The sequence below is a fragment of the Seriola aureovittata genome, chromosome 16 (assembly GCF_021018895.1).
Source record: "Seriola aureovittata isolate HTS-2021-v1 ecotype China chromosome 16, ASM2101889v1, whole genome shotgun sequence".
Taxonomy (NCBI): Eukaryota; Metazoa; Chordata; class Actinopteri; order Carangiformes; family Carangidae; genus Seriola; species Seriola aureovittata.
This window is the reverse complement of record NC_079379.1, coordinates 19,293,744-19,309,754: the sequence shown is the minus strand read 5'-3', so window position 1 is coordinate 19,309,754 and position 16,011 is coordinate 19,293,744. Positions and strand designations below refer to the sequence as shown.

Here is a 16,011-nt window from a genome sequence, read left to right as displayed (position 1 = left end):
GGATGCATGTGCCAACAAAAGCTGTCACAGATTGGTTTCTTTGCTAAATTGGTGCCATGCGTATCATATTAGGCCAATCAATCAACCTCAATGATGCAGATAATTAGAACATAAATGTATCAAGGTTCAGAGGTGCCCACTCGGGTGTAAAGCAGCATCACGGTAGTGTTAATGCAGTTTTATTAACTCCTCCTCCCCATCTCTCTTTCCGTCTCCCTATTTTTCTTCTGCTTACATCTCTGTCTGCCCCCATCCCTTTTCTATCGAACCACTTAGACAGTTCCTGCTCCTCTTCCTCCTTTCTTCTCTCCCATCGCTATCCAGTACATCTTTTAAAAGCGGAAGATAGCGATGTTTTTGTGTCCTTTTTTTTTTTTTTTTTTGAATGAGATAAAGAGAGAGGGAAAGATATGGTGGCAAACAGACTGATCCCTCTTGCTGATGCTGATCTTCAAAGTCTTATTTATGATTCATTGACCCACTGCCTAACGCTAATGCATTATAGATCTATCTCCGCCAATGAGGAAAATGCATTATGAATTTTGGCATCATACACAAAAGTGTCAACAATTTGCTCCAAGTTTTCTTTTGTCCTATAATGCACAGAATCATCAGTCATTTGTCCAATAAAGCCAATGCAGCATTTTATAGTATGTCATCCTCCTTCCTACATGGATTTCCCCTAGGGGATCTATCTATCTATCTATCTATCTATCTATCTATCTATCTGGAATTTGGTATTCAATAAGTAACTTACTCAAAATAATGATCAATAATATATTCCTCATTAGTTCAAATGTTGACAACCTTGATATGAAACTTCTCTGACTTAAAATGTAGATTAAAGATCACTGACCCAATATGATTTTGTATTATGGCAGAAAAATTACGTTTACTTACATCTCAATCCTGCTTTCATACGGAAATACTCACTCTGACAGACACACTCACACACACTCACACACTCACACACACTCACACATATATTCTCCAACTTCACTGCAAATCCAGGGCCAATTATGCACTTCATGATCGGCGGTCAAAGGCGCTTCTCAGACAATCACCCTAATGAGTTGGGTCTCCTCCAAATACAGAAGGCTCCATCACTTGGGGTGTCCATCACTTGTGAATGTGTGTGTGTGTGTGTGTGTGTGTGTGTGTGTGTGTGTGTGTGTGTGTGTGTATGTCTGAGAAAAAAACAGAGAGCATTCCTGCAGTTTAACAGACATAGTTTGATACACCCATGAAAAGCTTTCATTCGGCACTGAGGACATCCACTATTTTCAAAAATGATTTCATTATAAATATATGGCACATACCTTTCCACTCTTCACTTATATGCATTATCAAGACTGTACTCCTGTGTGTAAAAAAAACAAAAAAAAAAACAGCCCATAGGTCATTTGTGCAGCAGGTTATTATGACCAGTAGTTATGTTTTGTTGCTAGGCAACATGTAGCAGTAATAGTAGTAGTAGTAATAATTATGACAGGAGCAAAGGGAAAAGTGTGGTGCTGTAGTTTGTAGAGTGACAAAGTCCATGTGGAGGAGGTTGTGTTGGACGGATGGGTCAACAAAACAGGAATATGACACACCAGAGAGCGGTGTTCAGTTCCCATGTGACAGTATCAGTTGATGTTGCTTCTATTATCCATGACCATTTGACAATAACATTGTAATTATTGTAACCATGACAACGAACATTATCTAATGTTGAGGAAGTACATATTTCAACCCAAATCACAAAGTTTTCCTCAACTTAACCAAGTTGTTTTTGTGCCTAAACCTAACAAAGCAATGATTGTTATTAAAGTAACCATGGCGATGAAGGTAGGTACACCACTGTACAGTCCCATGGGTTTATTATTGTAACCACGACAATCATAGTCCAGCACGCCTGCCACTGTAGGGGCGCTCTTTCAGGAGACACTCCTATGGGTCGTATCAGAGGGTTGAAAAAAAACTTTTATGGTTGTTCAGGACTTGTTGGCATTATCATGTGGGTTGCACACCAACACCAACTCTTTAATTAAGCTCATCAATGAGTTGTCCTTCCTCGTAGTTTTTCACATAATGAGATGTAAGATTCTCAGATGTAACTTCAGTGCAATTGAACATCCTGTTCTGTAATTATTGCATTAGCACCTCTAAAGAGTAGAACAGGAGGAAACCATTACATAATTTAGTGCCATCTCGACCACAACTGGGCACAAACAACCATTTTTGTGTCCCATTGTTTTCCTACTTAAAGACTGAGGAGGAGTAAAAGAAAAAAAAAAAAGCTTTCAACTTGATGCTAAATCACTGCTCTAGCGCCGTAATATACTCATTCTCTCTCCACATACTCGTTATCCAGGGCTTTCAGATGAATAAAAGAGGTCATGTGTTTGTGTAATGAATATTTCATTTCTTGGTTAAATGGAGAGGCATCGACAAAGTGCTGCAAAATACTAGTCGACTTGTGTACCTCGCGTCCACGGTGCAGGAAGAGACAAACATTACAGCAAAATGGAACGATATTTAAACTACTATATTTTTTGTTTGTAGGTCACCGCTCAGTGTTTTAAAAAATGGCTGTATAACAGTGATGTTTTTTGACTAATTGTGAAGTAATTTTCTGTCTTTACCTCATGTAACACACAAACTGATTAACTGGTACTGCAAGGCCAGCCCATTGTGGTCTCAGTGGTGTCATCACTCATTGTGGTCTGGCCAGGCTCACAAGTCATTTGCATGGGTTAGAGGTATTTTGTTCTACATCAGTGTAAGTAGATCAAACAATTGAGCATTCACTAAATCCCTCGCTGGAATAGTGATTGTGCAGCCACGGCTTAGCAATAGTGAGAATTCATGGCAGAAACAAAAATACAAGAGCAAAGTGTAAGCAATGAATTTAACAGTGTGTTTATTCCCAGATACTAAAATAAATCCGGCTCATACTTGGGCGACATGCTTGTTTTCTTCTGGCCCAGTATACGCCCACTCCCACAGCCAGAATCTGGGAAACATACAGCATCACTGTAAATGCTACTTCCACACAGAAAATATTCCAGTTGTCAGTCAATAACAGAGGATAACAGCAGGACTCTGCCCAGATGTGGAAGTCTATATGGGCCAGATTCGGCTTGGGGACTCAGGCGTATGTTGGGTCAGAAGTTTCACTTTAAGATGCAGTTGTTAGCATGTTCGTCAAACTACCTACAGTAGTAACCTAGCATTACTTCCAAGGCCAAGGAGCTTTTTCTGAATCATTTTAAGCTCATGTTAGCAACTCTGTCTTGCTTTTAATTGGATTTGGGGATGTTTATGCTCCAGCAACCAAGTGTGACATTCACCAAACATATTAGTCTTTTATCCTAAAAGGAGTTTGTCTAATGTGAAGAATAAAACTACTGTTCAGAGCACAAAACAAATTTTTATTTTAAAATTCGTGTTGTCATCGTCATCTAAATTGAGGTGTGGCTGCCAGGTCAGCAGACTGAATGTTAAATGAGCTTAAATATCTAATATAAACATCAGCTGTATCCTACAACGTTATACTGACCAAGATCCTGTTGGTCAAAATGTTACAATAAACCTGAAATTACATTAAACTTGCTGGGAGCTGCAGTGTCTAGATATTCCTCCATTTTGCCATGAGTACTAACAAAGTCCTGGCCATCTGCTCTGCTGAAATATTTAGTCATGCTCTGTTGCAGCATCCCTCTCTTGGGCTCTGTAACGATGTGGAAAGACCAAGGGGTGATGTGGTGGCAGTTTGCAAGGAAAAGGGCACTGTCACATCCGCATCTGTGCACAATAATATGCTGATGTAACACACTGGTATACAGTGGAAAAATAGCTGGGTTAAAGTTACTGAACACTCGCCCGTCCCTAAATAACCCCCACTGAGGAGCCCTTAGGCAAGGCACTGTACCCCCCAACTGCTCCACTGTGACTGTTAGCATTGTACCAGCCAGGTGTGAATGGAGTATGACTGCATACATTTAAAGCAAAGTGCTGATAGCAAGGAGCTTGTGTGTTTAGCCCACCTGCCTAGGACAAATAAATGTTAAATAAATGTTAAACACATGTCTACACACACACACACCAGACACCAGATTTCTTGCAGCATTATGCCTTTCGCAAATGTCCTGTACAACATGATGCCATTTCATGCTGTGTGGAAATACATCCTGTGTGATCTATAGACGTGTTGAGCAAAACTGATTAATGTACATGCAGCAGTGTCCGCTGTGTTTATGCATGAGCGACTCTATCCACTCAAGCATGTGTGGGTGTGTGTGACTATGCAAAAGTTCTGAGAACCAACCTGACGGTTTCATTTGAACTTGGTGTCATTTATATTTTCAGAAAACATTCACACAAGAAAACCCAATCATTCCGTGCTGTCAGAGCTCTATAATAACTGTAGCATATCAACTCCACATCATATAAATATAGTTTCTGACGCCCATGTTAAAATTGCAAGTGGTATGCAAACACAGCTTTGCAAAATTACTTGTTATTGCTAATTAGCAACAAGTGTTTGTGTGTCAAAATGATCATTTTGAAGGTATAATTATAGATCCTGCAAGCAGTGGTTAGCGATTTGCGCTTCCACTTGATTATCCATTTTGAATATTCATCGAGGCCACGGTTGCAAAAAAGGTGAGCAGAGCAGCCCAGATATTATTTTCTCGAGCAATTACCTCCAGCTTCTACTAGGGGAACCCCAAGTGCTCCCTGACCAGATGGGAGATGTAGTCCCTGCAGCGTGTCCTGGATCTGCCCTGCGGTTGTCTCCCAGCTGGTCATGTCCACTACATATCCAAAGGGAGCTACCCAGCGGGCATACTTGTCAGCAGAGCTCCTCAGCCGGCTCCTCTCAGTGTGGGAGTCCTCATCAGCAGCTGAAATGCTAAGAAACCTCATCTTATGTCCAACATCTTGTTGGTTCCATCGCGACTCAGAACAAATGGTCATATAGAAGGTGAAAACATCACCTTCAGCAAATTCAGTAACTTAATAACTTTACCATTAAACATTAATATTAAATCACTGATAATTGCATCTTGAACTATATGTCACACAAGCTGTATCTATGATACTTTTTCCCTTGGCTGCTCTCAGAAAGAATTCATATTTTGTCGTGTTTTAGTTCTTGTTTTGTTATGTTTTGATGAGGATTAATGGACCGTGTAAACATCAGGGCAACAATGAAAATAAGTCCAGGATGGTTGTATCCCTGATGAGCTTGTATCTTTATGAATATAATAGAATCCATCATTTAGTTTTTTGGCTGATGTGCTTTTTATCATCTAACACACAAAGATGTTTTAGATGTTTACAACCTGCAGCTAGTGCAAATGACTAATGAACAATCTCAAATCATTTGGACAGTCAATTGAAGCTAGAGGGTTGATATTTAGAAATGACACTGAATCACCTGCTCTCCAAGCCACTGTGTCACCCCACCTTTGATTGTTAAAAACAGGAAAGGAGATGAAGTACACCCTTGAAAAAAATGGCATAAATGCAAACAAGGTTATTGCTCAGATATATCGCAAGAAGAAGAAAAAATATAGGACAATAAGAAAACTGCTTGACATTAGTAAGTTCAGTGGAATATATTGTTTCTATTAGTATTTCTCCACCTTTTATTTGCTGAAAATGATCTACATCACCGCACTTTTCGCTTTGCTCCTGTTGCTAGATGTCGCTTAGTAACAAAATATAACTATGGGTCATAATAACCTGCGGCACAAACGACCAATGGGCTTGTTTTTCACCTGACAGATTCATTTGATTTTAGTAATCCGGTCCTAAACCTCCACCCAGTCAGAACTTCTGTGGGATTTGAAGCACTCTATGTAGATTAAAATAAAATCTACGCAAGCCAGAAGTTCACATGAACTGCGGGGTTCTCAGATGTCAAAGATGCTTGTTTGCTTTGTTCAGGTGGTTATGTACGGGAACTAGACGTTCACTGTGATGTGCATAGGTTGGAAAAAGGTGACAATAGGAGCCAGGCAGATCCACCAGAGAGACAAGTCAGGGAGATGAACGAGAGATGTATTGCTTCCCAGATTAGGTTTGTTTTCCAATCATCTTCTGGCCATATACCATATTGATTAAAACCTAATAACCTCATAAGACGTTCTCCTCCACGCTCTCCTTTCTCATCCAACACCCCCTGTTCCTCCTCCTCCTCCTCCTCATCTTCTGTCTCTCACTGTCCCCAAAGAGAAACGACTCGTCGGCTCTCCTTTCACTATTAAAGAAGCGCTGACAGCAAATCACTCTTCCTGACCTCAAAGTTGAGCCTTTAATTTTGATGATATCTATCAATCATGACAAGGATATCAAATAAAAAAAAGGATTGGCTGGGTTATATATCCGACCCACGATTAAAAGATATTACCTTGCAACACACACATCAATCTGGGGGAAAAGTGTCAAGCAGACAAGAAGGCTAAGGAGTGGGGAAACAATCTGGCAACTTGATGGCATTAGCTTTGATTGGTGCAACATTTGGCTGACAAAGCTTTGCATTTATTTAGGGGCCATCGCTTGCCGTATTTTAAGCATTGATGCCTCCTTAAAGTTTCATGAAGGTGAGGGTAACCTTGTGGCACTATATGTACTCTGTTTAAGCGACTTGTTCGCAATTGTTACTCCATGAGCCCTGAGTTAGTGTTTACCCTGTCGACACTTATTTCACAGGTGCCATTCTGCTTATACTTGTGCCTCCCATGTTTCCTACAGCAAACACTCGTAATGGCTCTCAAAGCATCACTTAACACTTTCTCTCTTCCCATCAGCGCTTCTAAACCTCCTCCATCTGCGCCAAAACATCCTAATATGACATCCCATCACACTTCAGGAGCCTGATGAGCCTTTATTTTGTGTCAGAAACCACACAAACACGCACACACTCGCACATGTATGCAGACATACAGACTCAGAAGAAAATGAGCATAACCTTCCTGTGGGCTATATTTTATTGCTGACAGCCCACTATTGGTTTTATTGCCTCTAATCATGAGTGATGTTCAAATTTCTCCCTTCGCTTCCTATTGGCCTCTTATTCTCTTTTTGTTTCCTCTCATTGTCTCTCTCTCTCTCTCTCTCTCTCTCTCTCTCCCTCTCCTATTCTCTCCATCTTTGTTATTCTCACTTTAATCTCCAATAAGAGAACAATAGAGAGGATTGTTGACAATGACTATAGAGAGACATCCACTTCTGCCTTATACGTGACATTTGTAAACCTACACTCAATTTCTTGGGATCATTTCATTTCCTTCCTATTCTGGGCCTTGGTCAGAGGAAAACAAGTCTTGGTATATTAATCTTATTAGTGGTATTTGCATTCTAATTAAAGGGGAATTTATTAGCCCAGCAGGGGGGATTAAAGAGCACGCGGACTAGTGGGGCATGTGGCAGACGGCAACCTTTTAACAAGGCTCTAGCTTTCATGTTGTAATGATACAGTGGTTGGTTGCCTTTGTAGAAATGCCCTGTTTCCCTTCCATCTATCCAAATTTCCCAAGCTATTTCTTCCCATTGAGCGGTTTCACAGAGGGGCGTCACGTAGCCCGACACTTAGGTATGCCAAGGCCCCTGTGTCGCTCATTATTTTGCCACCAAAACATCTAATCAAAATGTGCTCAACTTATAGCTAAAGGAAACTCCAAATCTTAAAGCAGTAATCCTGTGAGCATCAAACAGTCACCCCCTGTAGACTTGAGGCTGTAAAAAGTTTGTAGTTTTCTCCTTCATGGAGGACAGCAGCTGGTGAAACTTCCATTGTGGCCATTCAAAACCGAAAAGATGCCATACGTCAGTGAAAGAGAGGGCTGCACAGGTGGGCATGTGTTGATTTCTAATCCAAAAAGTCCGGTTTGAGTGACAAATTTATGAGTTTGAAAGTTTACGATACACCAAAAAACTGCACAGCAACTTGTATTTTGAGGAAGGAATTTGCTGTTACCATGGCAGCAGTTATTCTATCTTTTGTGACAATGATCACAAGGTAAGCATAATACAGTGTTTGAGTTACACAGTAATCTGTGCGCTTGCTGCATTCGGCTTTGTAAAATTTGAGCCAGGTTCAACTTTTTTTTCTTTTTTTTTTTTTTCTTTTTTTTTTGCTGGATGACCATGCAATTATTCTGCGTTGGCACACTGAGTGATCTCATTAGTATGAATGAGGAGGCTGTGCTGCATTACACTAGGCCAGAGGTTTTTTTTTTTTTTTTCTCCCCTCCCCAGGGGGATGCAGGAGAGTTGAAGAGGAGGTGCAGAAAGAGAGGTGTGAGGCGAAGATACTGTGTGAGGTTAAAGGGACATGTACATGCTGGCTGCTAAAAACAAGGAGGTGTTACTTGTCACAGTTTGTCCCGCTGCTTAATTCTACTCTTCCTATCTCAGTCAAGTGTGAACACAGACACATATTTTTATATTCAATGTGACTTACACAAAAATTACCTGATTGTCCCTCATGAATAATCGATTATAAATCTGTATAGAAATCATTGGAAAAAAGACGCAGCATAGAACTCAAGCACTTGCCTGAGAATCATTATGTTTTTCCTCTGTATTTAAGTAATCCAGTGATGATTAATTGTGGCCGGAGGAGCTGCTCAAAGTCAATTCGAGATACAGTTGTCAAACTTTTACAACCCCTGTGGTAGGCTAATGTCGGTCTGAACATTACAGTCAGCAGTAGTAATGTAGCTTTTGTCAGTAACAAGGAGCAACAATTTGAAATTCATTAATTATACTACAGTTATTAATCCCAGTAACGCTCCATTACTTTGATTGTTTGGAGGGAAGGTGTGTTTGCTGTCTTCCCAGGAGTTGGATGGGAAAAGTGATATCAATGTTTGTGTCTGTGAGAGATGGCCGATCCATTTCGTGTTAGTTTAGCACAAGGACCGGAAGTGATGGGGAGTCGGTTAGCCGCCTGCAAAAGAGGAGGAGTATACCATGCAGTATAAATTGTAAGTTAATTGTAGTTGGTTAGCTAACCACTTCATTTAGGATTGGCCTGGGTTTTGTTCAGAGTTGGCTGAACCCTGTCAGGACTGGACATCTGGAGTTACTGAAGTTTGCTGGTGGTAGATGGTAAGTAAATACCACCAAACAATGTGGTATAACAGGCTGCCCTTCTGTTATACCACACTGTATTTCTGCTCATCGAATACAAAGAAGGTGGCATGTGTGCGTGGTGGTTTGACATTGGAAAGCACTCATGGAGCTGGGCTGAGAAATGTAAAATAATGTAATGAGTAACGTGCTTACTATTTGCTGTTGAGCTAGTAGCGATGTTATTACTTCCACGATTTGTAAAAGGTAGCGAGTAATTGTATAATTTACAGATCCTCCGTGTGCTCCGAACACTCCAGACTCCCAAGTAGTCTCACAGACACCTGCACCTCCTTTGGTGATAAGCATTGCTTCATCATGGCTCACTAAATAGTCTAATATACTGTTGAGACAAGGAGAGATCCTTCATTCTCTCCGTCTCAGAGTTACATTTCAGTTTTTCTCCGGCCTAAATGTCAATCTTATGTACATCTGGCCCCATATTGACTCTTTGCTATTTTGTTTCACTGGTTCTGCCAGGACTGTCTTGCTGGTCATTTTCAGGCTGAGTTGATCACTGTGTCTGTCTCCCTGATGTCCCCCGCTTGCCTCGCTGTAGAGATTTAGCTGGCTTTAAAGAGACAAGGAGGAGATCTGAATTGATTTGTTCTTGCAGACTGTCTTATTCTCTCAGTTTCTCTTTTCCTGTTCTCCTCTCTTGTCGTGTCTTGTCTTCTTTTGTTGTTTCTTGTGTAGTCAGTAGTCCTCTCTCCATGTCGCCCCTTTTTTTTTTTTTTTTTTTTTTACTGCTTCTTAGCGTTTTTTTTTTCCTTTTAAACGGAGGAATGGAAACACAAAGGACGAGAGCCGACAAAGTGACACTACAGGCCTCCCATGGCTACTGCTGTAGTCATAGTCGCTGCAAGTGTTTATGGCTGCAGTTGGCGCGTCTCGCAGAGAAGCAGTTACAGAAGCAGACAGGAAGCTCGGACTAAAACTCGTAAGAGGTCAGAGAATGTAAGTGAGGTGAGCATCAGATCAATGTGATCAATAGGAGCCAATGATTGCTTGGAATCAGTCAGCCTCACTTGATAAGTCAAGGACAAATGCATGACTTCGCTGCAGTTAACATGATTCCACTGTGGAAAGGGATGATTTAAGAAATAGCAGGATTCTGGGGTTTTTGTCTGACCATGCATTATTTGTACTTACTGGCAAGAGTATGCCTTGGTAAAATGTGAAGATGTTTAAATCGGGCATTTTATGCTAACACTTATGTGATTTTTTTTTTTCTCTTTTATGCATTTTCCAAGGTCTTGATGGGATTATGCAGTAGCCTGTTTGCTTTGGTTCATGTATTGACATGTTTCCTTTGTCTTCTTTGTCCTGTTTTTTATGCTCTCTCAGTCTATATTGTCCTCCACAACTGCCAGTAAAGCCCATTTCAGACCTTGTAGATGTGCTAAGCCTTTCGTCTGGCTGTATCATTCTTCTAATCAGTGACGTTTAATGTATGGTTTATCCACATGTACTCGCACACTCAAACATACATAGTCTCTCTTTAATGTGGTTGTCATAAAAATGTCAGTACATTACCACATTCCTCAGTCATGATCAGGACTGTCATGTTTACTAAAAGTGATTAAATCTGAGCTTGTCTAAGCTACTGTATCATGGGCCCAGTGCTATACTCCGGCACACTGGATTTCAACTGAAACAACAACTAATGTTAAAGTGCTAACTTTTAGCTTTAAGAGTATTTAAATGTACATGGGTTGAAACAAACCCAAAATCTATATGAAAAATTGTTAGACAAACATCATGTACTATATATATATATATATATATATATATATATATATATATAAAATAATTTTCTGCATAGAGGGTTTGATTGTTATTTATCTCTACTGAGCATGTGTGGTTGTTGGTAAATCTGCCCAGTATCATACAAAATACGTCTATATTAGATGATTCTGCCCTTTATACTTCAAATTCACTGTCCATGTTCAGTACAGGATATAGACTGCACTGCATGTAGCGGAGGGGCCTCCTGTCACCTACACTTCTGGTTGCAGGGTTTGGTAAATGGCTGCTGTGTGCTCATTTTAAAATACCATTATCTAGTGTGTAGTGATCCCACTATTTACAGTAGTGCATTTTAAAGCATTTACCCTCAGATAAACCCATGTTCCTCCAATAACTTTTCTTTTTATTTCACTTGGTCTCTTTTATTATTATTATTTAGTCTTTGTTTCTCAGGCTTCTTTCTTCAACTTTCTGTGATTGACCAGTTGGTAATTCACTCAGACTTTAATAACCGACCTGTTATTTATTTTGCACGCTCTCTGCTTTCCAGTCTAATGTCAAACCATGACTTAATACAACAAATTGTTGACTTACTAAAAAAAGAAAGGGTGCACGAAAGGGGTGTGCGCTGAACCCTCAGCATTCTTTTTTGCAGCATGAAATGGCATCAATATTGCTCTCACACAGAGCCATTTAGATACAGAACAAATAAGCATCCCCTTTTCTAAAGTGCGGGGTGCTTCAGAGATGCATAATTGGACAGTGCAGTCAAAAATTTTGGGAGGTGGGGGGGTGGGGTAATATTTCATTTCATTTGTATGAGGATCATAGTGTGACTGTGTGTGTGCTGGAGACAGAATGAGAGAGGGAGAAAAAATGTTACCAAACCTTTTCCTCTCTGAGAACATGATTATTTTTTGAGGGTGGGAACTCGAAATGGAAGAGCTAACCCGGGCTGCTATGGAGGCATCGAGCCATGAAATTTTCATTTGCTCCCGAAGTTTTTTTTTTTTTTTCTCCAAGGTTTCATCATGCAGAATGTATCTTGCTTACAAACCAAGCGGGTGTCAAGGCTTCGCATCACAATCACACCAACATCCATATTGGCCTTCTCCAGCTACAAATTCCTTTTAGACATGTAGTCCAGACTCTAGTGCTCATACAAGGGCCGCTGTGCAAGTTATCTATGACACAAATGAATATCAAACAGCACTGTGTGCTCATTTGGACCTCATTTACCCTCTTCTCGATGGTCCTTTCTCCTTTGCAGCCGTTCTTCCCCTCCCCCTCCTCTCTCTCTCTCTTTATGTCCTGTCAATAAAAAACGTTCGCTTTTCAAGTTTTCCACTTCAGCAGCCTTGCTTGTGTGGTAACGCTTTCCTTTCACCACTGAGGAGTTATGGCTTCTTTGTCCCTGCTTTTACTGTGACGTTGTTTGGCTCTCCATTTGTTTTTGATCATGCTGTTTAGATGGGGTCAGCCTCGACTCACTCCACCGAGAGAGTCCTTCAGACTGATCCCTGCTGTGTGTTTCTTTTCTTTTTTCTTTTTTTTTTTTTTAACAAAATGTTTCATCAGCCACTGAGCTGCTCTAGATTGTGTCTTTCCATTCATTTTTCTTTTCTTTGTACCTTTTCATCTTCTGATGGAGTGAGAAGGATGAGTTGGCCTTAGTGACGACTACTGCGTAAGTTACCTGCAAAAAATGGGGTCAGTGTGTGTGATAACCATGTGATAACTAGACTGTAATTAACTGTAGTCTGAAACTGATTTTGTTTTTCTAAACTACTCCCACACTGAAGGACATTGCATAATAGTAATGGACAAAGGAAATAGAGCACTGGTTTGTTGTGTGCATATGCAAGTGCATGCATCCAAGCAGCAGTAACATGATGCGTGTATTAAGAACAAAGAAAACTGGGTAGTGAAGCTTCTCATATACCAGGAAGCACCTGCCAAAGAGTGTCAAAGTCAATTCAAAATACATATGTATGTGGTACTCATGTTTTATATATGTGAAAGATACCTAAGTAACTATATCACTCCGACCAGTCGAAGGCTTTGGATGTTGTTGAGCTATCCTACTTGACAAGTTGCTCCAGAGCTGCAGGGATGTTGGTAGCACTGTCCTTTGATTGGCCAGAGTTGGTCCATATTTTCTAGAGCACGTGTTTCAACTACACTTTGTAGCTTCACTGGTAAAACCTACCGTAAGGTCCCAGAGGGAGACAGGACATGTGGATTTTGTCCTGTATGGGACAGTGGTCCAGCTTTCATCTCATCAAGGCTGTCATGTGTTTTTGGATCTGGCGTAAACTAATGACCATGTTTTATTCTGATCCTGTATGGTAGACGATCTGTGGCAGTAAAGTAGCTTAGATGAAGTTTTTGTGCATGGTGGCTGTTCTCACACTTGCTGTTCTGGAGAACCTCTGGCTTGAGGTGCTGATACTTCTCAGTTGAGGTGGTCTGAGTACCAGCAGAATGATGGCTCCTGGTCTTGATCCTTTTGGGCACTTCCAACTGGGAGGAGATCCAAGGGTACACCAAGGGAATGCTGGCAGGATTGCATCTTGCAGCTGGCTTGGGAACACCCCACAAAGCCACCCCACCGCCCCACCACAACCGCCAAAGTTCAGAAGAATTAGAATTATCTGAGGAAAAGAACACTTTGGGCTGCGTTTCAAGTACCTGGCACTGTGGCCATAATCAGAATAAGTGGCCTGTAAATGGATGAGTTGATGGTGGATAAGGTAGGTAAGAGCTAGGTAACAAAGAATCATTTTTCACTAGACTGTGCTGGCACGAATTGTTGTATTTTGTTATTTTATATCTAGACTAACGTGACAACAAATTTGTGTAATTGTCTGTTAGAAATAAGGAAGATTAATGAAGGATAAAAACTTGTGGTAGCATGAAAGTATCTGGCTTTTGTTGACGGTTGTGCTTGTGTTCATGGATGCATGTAAAATTTGGGGGTTAATCTCCCAAATTTTGAAGAGAAGCAACTGATTTTCATTACAGTTTTCAATTTTCTTCTAGAAATGTAGAGAAACTCCATGGTGAAAAAAGGTAACCATCAAATAACATGATAATTATGAAACTAATTAAGAAACTTGTGTCTTGGCACATGCATTAGGGATTAATGTATCAGTGGGGGATGGTGCAAATGAGTGGAAATGTTATATCTGTCGTCAGATGGGCAATGAAGACACACTTTCATTAACTCAATTAGCATCTGAGGCCAATAATACAACGGTGAAGTTCACTCATTAAGTCATTGCCAACATGTTTTGATTACTTACCCTGTCTCTGCGTTCTCTCCTTATCTCCCCCTCTCCTCCTTTTTTCTCTTTCGATCCCTCTCACTCACTCTCTCGGAGAAAATGCATCTTATTATGCAAAGGCCAAGCTGTAGAATTAGCAAGGTAATAGATGTGATCCGCTTGCTAACCTCAGCCAGCAGTAATGCACAGAATATCAAAGAGGGTCTTACACACAAGTGAGCTGCATATTGCCGTGTATGGGCTTGTCATCAAGTCTGGTTCGAGAGCATGAGCGTGTTGTGTCATGTGTCCAACATCTGCTGCTGTGGGACGAACTTTAGAGGTCAGGGGTGTGAGCAAATGTTATCTGTTGCTAGAAATCATACCTGGTGTGTTTGTGTGCGTGCGTGTGTGTGTGAGTATGTTAGCCTATAGCCATACAGATGTTTTTGCACGCGAAAAATGTCTTAACTTTGGGGTGTTTTCTCCCTCTTTTAGTCCATGTGAGGTCATGCAGGAATATACACACACATGTGGAGTACGTAACACTCTCAGACAGAATGAACGTCAGTTGGTTTGCCCAGCCGTGGCCTCGGTGGCAGCTGTGTGTGGACTGACAGGTGCTCTTGCCCAGCTGGAATGACTTTGCTTCTTTCAGTCGCATATCAAATTCCAGGCTAGATTCTGATCAGCTGAGGGCTTGTACTCAATCTGCATAAAAGGCATTTCAAGCCATCGCAATGTGACTTTCAGAGTGCGTGTGTGCGTGCGTGTGTGTGCGTGAGTGTGTGTGTGTGTGTCTGTGTGTGTGTGTGCGCGCACGCATGGGTTGTAATGCTGGTGAGCATGGCTCTCTCGAAGGCTGTGTGTGTGTGTGTGTGTGTGTGTGTGTGTGTGTGTGTGTGTGTGTGTGTGTGTGTATTTCCATGTGTACATGTCTGCCTGCGTGTGTGTTCCAAAAATGCTGATTTGCACGCTCGAAGGAAGCAGATTTTCATATCTTTAAGGGCAGGCACGTTGCTAAGCTATGACAGGCTGAGGGCACTGATGCATTAGAAAAGCCTGTGTAAACCATAAGCTGACGGATAGTGAGAACTCACACAACGCACAGCTGTATTACACTGATCCCATGTGTCCTGTCTTCACCAATTCTTGTTTTGTCTCACTTCTTTCTTTCTTTTTTTTTTTGCTGTCTGGCTATCCAGCTTCCTGTATAGCTAATAGAAAAGAGGAGAATGCTCCCCACCTCTTCTTTACATCAGAGGTTTGGTTTTACTCCAAAAGCCATTAGACTTATGAGCAGCTATAGAAGGCTGAAAGAAATGGTCAGTTTACCTTGTATATAGACCAGTAAGTGACCTCGCCCTTTTGCCTTTGTGGTGTTGGAAATTGTTCACCAGCTATGAATTAGGCTGTCATAAATCCTTGTGTATTTCCGCTCTTTCTAATATTTGTATTTTTAGGTTGTTTTCATGTGAATAGAATTGATTCCTTTTTTTTTCTTTTACCCTGTAGATGGACTTAAACTCTTTCTTTTTTGTTCTCTATAATCCTCATCTCCTGTTCCTCTTTTCTTCTCCCTTGGCCTTCAGAGGAAGTTTTAGAATCGGCTGAATAATGCATAGCACAAAAAGACTGAGCTATCAGAAAGAGAGGAGGGAGAGGAGAGAGGGAACGGGATTGGGCCTTTGGACTTTTCCTCCATTTTGGTTGCCCGCACGGGCCTGTTCACCTTTTCCTAAGCCATTTCTAAGCCAAGACAATGTGAAAGCTAATGATGACCTAAATATTACTACTGATATGACTTCTTTGCAATGTTAAAGAATGGGCAAACTAAGAAAATGGGGAGCAAGAAATGCGGAGGTAT

General features: G+C 41.0%; 1 long non-coding RNA gene across 2 annotated transcripts in view; it reads left to right on the top strand.

Moving 5' to 3' along the window:
• The first annotated feature begins 11,591 nt into the window (after window positions 1-11,591).
• The window catches only part of LOC130183372 (uncharacterized), a 33,319-nt gene continuing 28,899 nt past the window's right edge, over window positions 11,592-16,011 (top strand). For both annotated transcript variants that reach the window (XR_008829825.1, XR_008829826.1), the window contains exon 1: window positions 11,592-12,565. This is a non-coding gene — a long non-coding RNA (uncharacterized LOC130183372). The remainder of the gene's footprint in view (window positions 12,566-16,011) is intronic.